Here is a 9,852-nt window from a genome sequence, read left to right as displayed (position 1 = left end):
CAAGAGTTCCTGTGCTATTCCACCTCTTTCCTGAAAATACAGAAGATGAAGTGAAAATAGGTGATGATACTGAAGAAGGTATAGAACGCCACACATTGTTCTAAGCCTGTCCCGTGTATTATTTCATTGAATCTTCACACCATGTCTGAGGAATCTGGTATCCTCCCCTTCCTGCAGATGAATGCCCTGAGGTACAGAAATTCATGACTTGTTCCCAGTTACATAATCCTAAGAGCTAGAATCAGAATCTAATTATTATGCCTACACCCTATGTTTACAACTAAACAGATGTGATTTAATGCTATGAAATAACAGAAAGAACAAAACGCAAACAAATGTGAATGCTTTGGAAGGTAGAAGAATCACATAGCATCTGCATCCCTTTAGGTCAGCATCACAATGAGTAACTCGAGGAAAGTTATGGCATTTTTGAAGTTGGTAATATTTTCTGGGAGAAAAGAATTTTTCCCCTCTCCATATAGAGCATTGTTCTTTTGACAGTCTGAAGAAAGTGGATTGAAATAGGAGATTAGTGAAACAAACAAAGCAGAGATTTTGTTTACTTAAATATTTATTTATTTATAGTAGAAACAAGCTAAGGGTAATTGACATCCCAGGAGTCACAACAATTCACAACAATTACCTTTCTTTTGATATGGGTAGGTTTTTTTAATGTTTCTCAGTAGAACTTTAGGGTTTTCTGCTTACACTTCTACTCCCTAAGGTATTTGTACCCACCTGAAATTCATTTTTCTCAGTAATTGTGCTGGTGATCATGAAAATCCTCTTGCAGAGATGTTATGACATCTAAATGTGGTAATGTCAAATTACTTGATGGAGGCCTTAACATTTAGGTATACCTATTAGTATGTTTCACCTGTTCCAAAAAAGATTTGCAGTGGTTCACATAAATTTGTGCAATAGCATAAATAGAAAAAAACAGCTGAAGAAAAATATAATAAGGGGGTAAAAATGAATCAGGTGTAGAGTTGGTACACCATATGAATTCCATTAGTTCCTGTGTAGTTACCAGAGATGGACCACAGAGTTAGAGCAAAGACATGATCGGTCACATAAGATGAGAAATAAACCAGCAGTTCAGGAGAAATACAGCTTTCCTTGGTGTTCAGATTGAAAGGACATTGGCCCCGTGGATCTTGGTTAGTGTACAATATCCTCACCCACTTTCCTGTCATAAAAGAAGAGCAAATTTCATAAGACTTTTGTGACATCTCACTGTCAGGTTCTGATATAACTAGAAAGAATTATTCACTTAAAGTAGATCTACAGGACATACACATATTTCAGATACATATTTTAGGACAAAAAAAAAAAGAGAAACTCCTGAGGTTACTGAATCTTTCATGTAATCTTTCTTAAAAACTTTTTTAATATAGATGGCTTTGATTAATAATTAAGAATGCAAAGACTTTAGGGTTATATTCTTCGTTGTGAACCTGAAGTATAAATGTACTCAATAGTGGGTAGGATGACTCACTTCATGGAGAATCTACCAAGATTCTAACCAAAACACAAGACTGAATTGTAGTTATTCTCACCTCCTCACAAAGGTTAGATTAATTCATTTATTTTCCCACAAATACTTAAATATCATACAATTTAACATTATATAAAGACTTTGTAAATATCCTGAATTTAGTTATTTATATAGCCCTATGTATCTTCATATACATAGATAGAGATATATATTAAGCACATAGTTTTTATAGCAGACTTCTGGTTGCTAATTAATTGATACAAATAACCTCAAACTAGAATATTTTTTCAGTTTATCCACCATCACCAATATCATTATAATCCTCCAGAATTCTGCATTTCAAAACTCACAGTCGTTTTGTATTATTTTTTCAGCTTGCTTTTTTAGTTCTTGATCTCCATCTATTCTTTTTTGGTAGGATTTCATTCCTTCTTATTTAAATTAATATAGCTCTTGCTAGCATGCTTCATTGTTCCAAGCCTGTTCTTTGCACCCCACCTCCAATAATCTCCATGGCCAGCTCAAGTCTCATTCAACTTAAGCATTTTCATCAGAATCTTCTTAACATAATTTTAACATAATATTCATGTCACTGATGCTTATTATGTAAAATTTAAAATGCTCAGCCCAGTATTCAATGTTCATTAACTGACTCCTCCATTAATTTTTTTTTTCCTGAAAACACATTTTTATGTCTTCAAACTGCAGGCGCAGTTTTTTCTTTTAAATAAGTCAATTTATTTAAACTAAAACAAACAATTCACCCATTTCTCCTACTCCCTCTCCCAGCCTCTGCAACCACCAATCTATTCTTTGTATCTATGAGCTTTTTCTTTTTTAAAAAACTTACTATTTTTTTAGATTCCACATGAAAGAGAGATCATATTTTATTTGTCTTTCTCTGTCTGACTTATTTCACTTAGCAGAATGCCCTCGAGGTCCATCTGACACCATTTTGGTGTCAGATTCAAAATGATCACCAAGACCTATGTCAAGGACCTTACCGCCTATGTTTTCTTCTAGGAGTTTTATAGTTTTAGGTCTTATGTTTAAGTCTTTAATCCACTTTGAGTTAACTTTTTGCATGGTGTAATATTGTTGTCCATTTTCATTCTTTTCAATGTGGCTCCCCAATTTTTCCAACACCATTTGTAACAAATGACAAGATTTCATTTTTTTTTTTTAGCTGAAATATATATGTATATATACACACACACATATATATTTGATATACTTTCTTTATTCATTCATCCATCAGGGGACTCCTAGGTTGTTTCTATATCTTGGCTATTATGAATAATATTGCTATGAACATAGGGTTGCATATATCCTTTTGAGTTAGTGTTTTCTTTTTTTCAGATAAATACCCACAAGTGGAATTGCTGGATCATATCATAGTTCTATTTTTAATTTTTTGAAGAAATTTATAGTGTTTTCCATGGGACTGCACCAATTTACATTCCCATCAGCAGTGCACGAGGGTTCCCTTTTCTTCAAAACCTCTCCAACAGTTGTTATTTTGATAATAGCCATTCTGACTAGGTGTGAAGTGATATCTCACTGTGGTTTGATTTTTTTTTTGAATTTTATTTTATTTTATTTTTTATATAACAGGTCCTTATTAGTTATCTATTTTATACATATTAGTGTATACATGTCAATCCCATCTCCCAATTCATCCCACCACCACCACCACCACCCCACTCACTGTGGTTTTGTTTAACTTTTTCCTGATGATTAATGATGCTGAGCATCTTTCATTGGCCTTTTGGCCGTCTGTATGTCTTTTTGAAAAAAATGTCTATTCAGATTTTCTGCCCATTTTAAAAATCAGATTGCTTGCTTTTTTGCTATTGAGTTGTATGAATTCTTTATATATTTTGGATATCAGCCCCTTATCAGATTTATCAGTTGCAAATATTTTCTCCTATTTGGTAGGCAGCCTTTTCAGTTTGTTGATGGTTTCCTTTCCTGTGTAGAAGCTTTTTAGTTTGAAGTAGTCCCACTTGTTTAGTTTTGCTTTTGTTCCTTTTGCTTTTGGTGTCAGATTCAAAATGATCACCAAGGCCTATGTCAAGACCTTACCGCCTATGGTTTCTTCTAGGAGTTTCATAGTTTCAGGTCTTATGTTTAAGTCTTTAATCAATCCACTTTGAGTTAATTTTTTGCATGGTGTAATATCATTGTCCAGTTTCATTCTTTTCAACGTGGCTGCATAATTTTCCCAACACCATTTATTGACGAGACTGTCCTTGCCCTAATTGTATATTCTTGCCTCCTTTGTTGTAAACTAATTGAACATATATGCATGGGTTTATTTTTGGGTTCCCTATTCTGTTCCATTGATCTAGTGTCTGTTTTTATACTAATACCTTACTGTTTTGATTACTATAGCTTTGTAATATAGTTTGGCATCAGAGAGCATGTTGCCTCCAGCTTTGTTCTTATTTCTCAAGATTGCTTTGGCTATTTGGGGTCTTTTATGATTCCAAATAAATTTTAGGGTTGTTTGTTCTATTTCTGTGAAAAAACACCATTGGAATCTTGATAAGGATTGTATTGAATCTCTAGATTACCTTGGGTAGTATGGACATTTTAACAATATTAATTCTTCCAGTCTATGAGCACATAATATCTTCATTAATTTTTCCTAAACTGCTTTTTGAAATTTAGTCACTGTAGTTACTCACAGAAATCACTCCCCACCTCCCATACTGATATCCACTTCATTGCCTTTGCTGGTATCACACCACGTTCTGAGGCTTCCTGGCATCTCTTCCTGTTCACGTCATCCCCCCGCTTCATGATTGGACCCAAATCCAAACACAGAGCCAGAGTTACTAATGAAATCTTTGAAATCACTCAGGCTATTCAATATATTTTACGTATCATGATGTTGTTTTACAATTACTCACATGTTATTTCAGGTATAACATATAACTTTCTAGGGAAAAAGTCATGTCTTCAATTCATTTTGGATCTTCCTATATTATTTAACACACGTGGTTTACACAAAGGCTCCAAGAATTTTAATTCTGTAATATAAGGAAGATATTTTTAAAAGAAAAAAAAGTCACAGCATGAATATATATGTGCACCACATACATACATCTATACATTATTATAATAAAAGTACAAGATCATTTGAATTTGAGATGTTTTTCTCCATGGAAACAAAATAGTTTTTTAAAGCTCCTTCTAAACCCAGGTATGTAGTTTAAATTATTTGAGTTGAAAATACCATTCCCACTTCTAGTTTAATATTCACAAGAAGCTTTCCTTTCAAAATGGCAAAGCAGAATGTGCTTCAGTCCATAATTCGTACAGTGACAGTTCAAATGACTGTTAAAGTGAATTCTGAATTTTACATATAGGGCTGCTCAGTGAAAGCCATCAGTCTGCTTGACAGCCAGCAGTGCCATTGTCCAAGAGACTTGTGGAGGTGTTGAAAAGATCAGATAGGTAGTGGTAGTAATACTTATATAATTGGGATTAACAGAAGGAATTCTTTTGGTCTTAAATACTGTAAAAAAAAGTTTTTTTTTTAAATTGAGGAACAGTGCTTATAATAGTTGAGTATGTTTAATTTTGCAGTGTTAGTGTGAATAGAATGATTTTCTAGAGGAATAAAAAATATGTGAAATATATCAGTGACAGTTATCTAAACATGTTCCAAGTCTTTGAATAGAAGGAGGCACATTCTTCCAAAACATGTATATTCCAATTATTATTCTATTTACCAAGTCAGATCTTTACCTGCTGTTTTTGTCCAATAGAATGAACACTTTTGATTTCACTTCATTCTCCTCTTCAGTATCAGAAAGAAGCTTATAATACATCTCTTTACCACATGGCAGGTAGGAGAGAAACAAACTCTAGTCACTTACAGAAATATAAAATTAAATGTGTTTTTAAAAAAAAGACTAATGTTCATTATAAAGTTGCTCTGACTTGCTGATTCTGTTCTTCCTACTACATATTCCAAGTAATGTCTCCTATTAGTAAACCCGTATAATAAAGTGAGGGGAAGTTCCTCTGTGCATCTCAAATTGTGTTCACATTGAACTTATGCCTGCTACCATATGAGTTAGGATGATGTATGCGAGGTACTTGAATGATACAATCCCACGCTCATACCATCCTTGAGCTTATATTGTGTGGGAGACATAAGACATGCAAAATAACTCCCATAAAGTAGAACATGGTACAAGGGACAGTATTATGGGAGTATTAGAAAGAGCTTCTTGGAGAGTTTTAGAAAGTAAATTTTATATATTAGGATTCATGTATTAGACAAAAAGTAGTAATGGCTAGCCCAGAGGTATGGTGGGTCTTCCATGGGGCATGTTCTAGGAAAAGATGCAGGAAGTAGACTAGATTGGACATAGTATAGGATACTTGTGGATCAATAATGGATATCAGTAGTTTGGGGGAAGACTGTAGGAGAACTTATATTGCCAAGTTGAAGAGTGTGATTTTTTTTTTTTTTTTCTGTAGACTGTGGGGAATTGTTGAAAGGTTTTGAATAAAGAAGTGGCGTGATTAAAGTTGTAGCTTTAGAAAGTACTGGAAGAGTAGGAAATTCATTAAGCTACTTTAATGGGATAAAAGAGGTAGAGCAGTGATAGTGAAAATGGCCAAAAAAAAAAAAAGAATTCAATAAAATACTTTGGAAGTGTCATTAACAAATGTGAAAATGGATCGGGGTGAAGAATATCAATGTTGTGAAATGAGAGGAAATATGAAAAGAGGATCAATTTGGGTTAGTGTTTGTCATGTTTGTGCAGTGCAACTTGATATTATTCACTGGGGTTATAAATTCTAGGGAGCAAAATCTCTAGTATCTAATTATGCCTTGCAAAACATCCAAGGAAGGTGCTCTTTAATATACTCATTTTCATTATTGATAACATTGAATTCAATTCAACAAGCAATAGTTAAGGCCTGACCATGAATTGTGGTCTGTGCTAAGCCTATGAAAACAAAGAATAAGGTGTTCCCACCTTCATTTATCTTAGAAAGGAGAGAAGGACAAATAAACAAGCAATTATTGTATAGCATATTACATAAAAATAAGTATGAGTAAATTGTGGAGCTAGCACAGGGGAAAAAGAATTATGTGATGATATTATGTACATTAATACATAAAAAAGCTATTATATTGTATTTAATCCTTTTAAAATTTATTGGTTTTGTATTCTTCACAACATGTATGGAAAGGTAAACCAATCTCATGTTGCATTTTATAGGCAGAAACTCAACTAAAGATAATTTATTTTTTATTTTTATTTTTTTCTTCTTTTTTTTATTGAAGTATAGTTCATTTACTATATCATGTTAGTTTCATGTGTACAGCATAGCAGTTCAGTTATACATTCAGTTATACATATGTATATATTCTTCTTCAGATTCCCTTCCATTATAGGTTATTACAAGATATTAAGTAGAGTTCCCTGTGCTATACAGTAGGTCCTTGTTGGTTACATATTTTATATATAGTAGTGTGTATATGTTAATCCCAACCTCCTAATTTATCCCTCCCCCCCCCCCCCTCCCCTTTGGGAACCATAGGTTTGTTTTCTATGTCTGTGAGTCTATTTCTTCAACTAAAGAGAATTTAAATGCCTGACACAGTAGCAGAAAGTCTCTGTTCTCTCAGTGGCAAATCCTAGAAAACCCAGCTAAGATACACTCAATAAAACAAGATGTCTGGAACTACTATAGTTTCAGGGTTGACTTTAGACCCCAGGATATGTCTGTTTTCTCCATGGCTTCCATTGACATGTGTTACTCTATCTGTCTCCTGGAGCTTGTCCCCTTGGTCCCTGAATGGCTCCTCTGGTTCCAGTGACAAAGTCAAGAGGTAGACAAAAGAATTGTCCTTGTATTAAGCCCTTCTTTAAAGTGAGAAAAGCGTTGCCAGAGGCATCCTGACAGATATGCTCTCATGTGCTGTTGGCTGGAGTTGGTTTGTGCTGTGCCCAAACCAAACCATGGCCAGAGCAATGAGACCTCGGGGGCTGGAGGCGGACTCAGCCTCCTCTGAAGAACTTTGCCACTTCAAGGTGTGCAAACAAAATCAGGTTTGTTTATGGGGAAAAAAAAAATGTATGTGTGTGTGTTGGTGGGTGGGTGAGGAGGGATGGAAGTTAGGCAAGTGATATGGCTATTGGGGTAGGGAACCCATAATTCCAATTCTAAGTATAATTCTAACTCTAAGTGTAATTCTTTAACTGTTTGTTTGCCTTCATTTCTGAGCAGTTCTCAGAGGAAATTGTAATCTCAGCAGGTATCCTAAGTCTTCTCTTGATAAACAGAATGGTCCAATATGGGAAGGTTCTTAAATTCCCTTATGAAAATTATAACGTTATAGGCACTTCCCTGGCGGTCCAGGGTTAAGACTCTGCACTTCCACTACAGGGGGCATGGGTTCGATCCCTGGTCCCGAACAAAGATACTGCACGCTGCGCAGTGCGGCCAAAAAACAAAACAAAACAAACAAAACAATTATAATGTTATAAACACTGCACTAACTTGTAACTGGACCCTTTGGAAAATTGTGAGCCTCTGTAAATCATCCCTATGTTATGGTAGTTAACGGGTCTTGAGAGTGCAAAGCTTCTTTTCACAGAGTCAACATTTAATCATACAGGTGTTGAGGAAGTTTTGGTATTTTTGGTGCTGATAGTAGATAATAAGGAAGGGAATACAGATATATAGATAGATATAGATCTATATCTATATATAATATAGATATATAAGGTGTAGCTGAGGTGAATGCTTCCTAACTGCCAGGTGATATTACTCAAAATGTCAATTTAGAAGCAGGAGCTTTTTTTTATCTAAAATTTTAATGTAGACCAACCACACCAACCCCCCTCACTGAAGAGTCATTCTTTACCTGAAAAAGCACATCCTACATTATCTGGAAGAGCAGTGAAGAGACTGAAGGTCCTGCCAGGTTATGGGGAAACAGGTGGGCTGAACTCTGCCAGGGAGAGGTCAGGTTGATGTGACCTCCCTTCCTCCCCTCTGTCCCAGCCTTCCCAACTGGCCCCCTTCAAAATCCTGGAGGGTGGGGGACAGGGGTCACTTCTTGGCAGCTTCTGCCTGGGCTGCCAAATCTGCCTCTTTCTGAGCAGGCAGGAACAGGGCTCGCTCCTTGTGGAAAGCTGCCAGCTCTTCAGAACGGAGGTCCTTCACCACGCAAATGCCCAGGGAACGGGCAGATGCAGTGATGGAGTGGACAACAGAGGACAGGGCACGTCCTGCAGGGCAAAGGCGTTATCCTGAGCTTTGACACCGGCGATCTCCTACACGTGCTTCAGTGGCACCAGGCCTGCCACTTCTTTCCCTGTGTGCGGGGCCCCCTTCTCAATCCCAGAAGCTGCCTTCAGGAAGTAGGAAACAGTGGGTTGGCCAATTTTGATTTCAAATGCCCTGTCAGGCTTCACAAAAATCTTGGTAGGCAGAGAAATGCCTTCTTTGATGTCCTTGGTCTTCTCGTTGAACTCCTTACCGAACTGGTTGACAGAAACGCCTTGCTGACCCAGGACGGGGCCTAGCGGGGGCCCGGGCCAATGGTCCGGATCATGTCGCTGGCCTCGGGCTTCCTGAGGGCCTGAGTGGCCTGGCTTAGCCTTGACATGATGCGGAGTTCCCGACCTTAATTCATTTCAGGTCTACAGCAAGGGGGAGGTGGGGAGGAGGAAGGGGGGAGGAGGAGGGGGGAGGAGGGGGAGGGGGAAGAGGAGGAGGGGGACTGGGACATCTTCTAAAACCTGGCCTGCATCCCAGTGACTACAGCACTTTATCTCTTTCTTGTAACAAGTCTTTCTTGTAACAATTATAATATGTTCTGCTCGTTAATAAATGTGGGGTCTGGCAGTAGCAGGCATCTCTTGATCACGTACGGCAGGTGTGGAATTTTTATATAGTTCCTTTTATAATTTTGCTGATCTGGCATATTTAAGATGAATTATGAGAAAGAGGGACCGTAACTGATCAGGTAATGCTTGAAAAGAAGTAGTGCACTTAGCCTTATTCCTTTTAATATCTTCTTTAACATTTTGGTGATTTCCCAAAGTCTAGCAGGCCATGCTGTTTTTAAAACAACAGTGGCTACAAAAATGTTTTCTCTGGTATAGGAATGAGGAAAGCAAGAGGAAAGCCATTTCTTTTATTTAAAAAATGTCTTTTAGAAGGTTTATAGGAGCACATCCTAGGTAATGCTTAGTAAAAATTGATTTAACTATTTATATGCCTAAATTAAAGGCTGCTTTTAATGAAATGACATGAATATGATAGGCTTTGGATTCAATAACTGACACAATGAATAAAAGGGAAAGTTAGAT

The 9,852-nt window shown here is 36.6% G+C and overlaps 1 pseudogene; it reads right to left on the bottom strand.

Annotated features, from left to right (window-relative positions):
* Positions 1-8,527: 8,527 nt before the first annotated feature.
* Positions 8,528-9,146, bottom strand: LOC118903321 (annotated as a pseudogene).
* Positions 9,147-9,852: the final 706 nt, after the last annotated feature.

This window comes from Balaenoptera musculus, chromosome 1, assembly GCF_009873245.2.
Source record: "Balaenoptera musculus isolate JJ_BM4_2016_0621 chromosome 1, mBalMus1.pri.v3, whole genome shotgun sequence".
Taxonomy (NCBI): domain Eukaryota; kingdom Metazoa; phylum Chordata; class Mammalia; order Artiodactyla; family Balaenopteridae; genus Balaenoptera; species Balaenoptera musculus.
The sequence above is the reverse complement of the archived record's forward strand: the minus strand, read 5'-3'. Positions and strand labels throughout refer to the sequence as shown.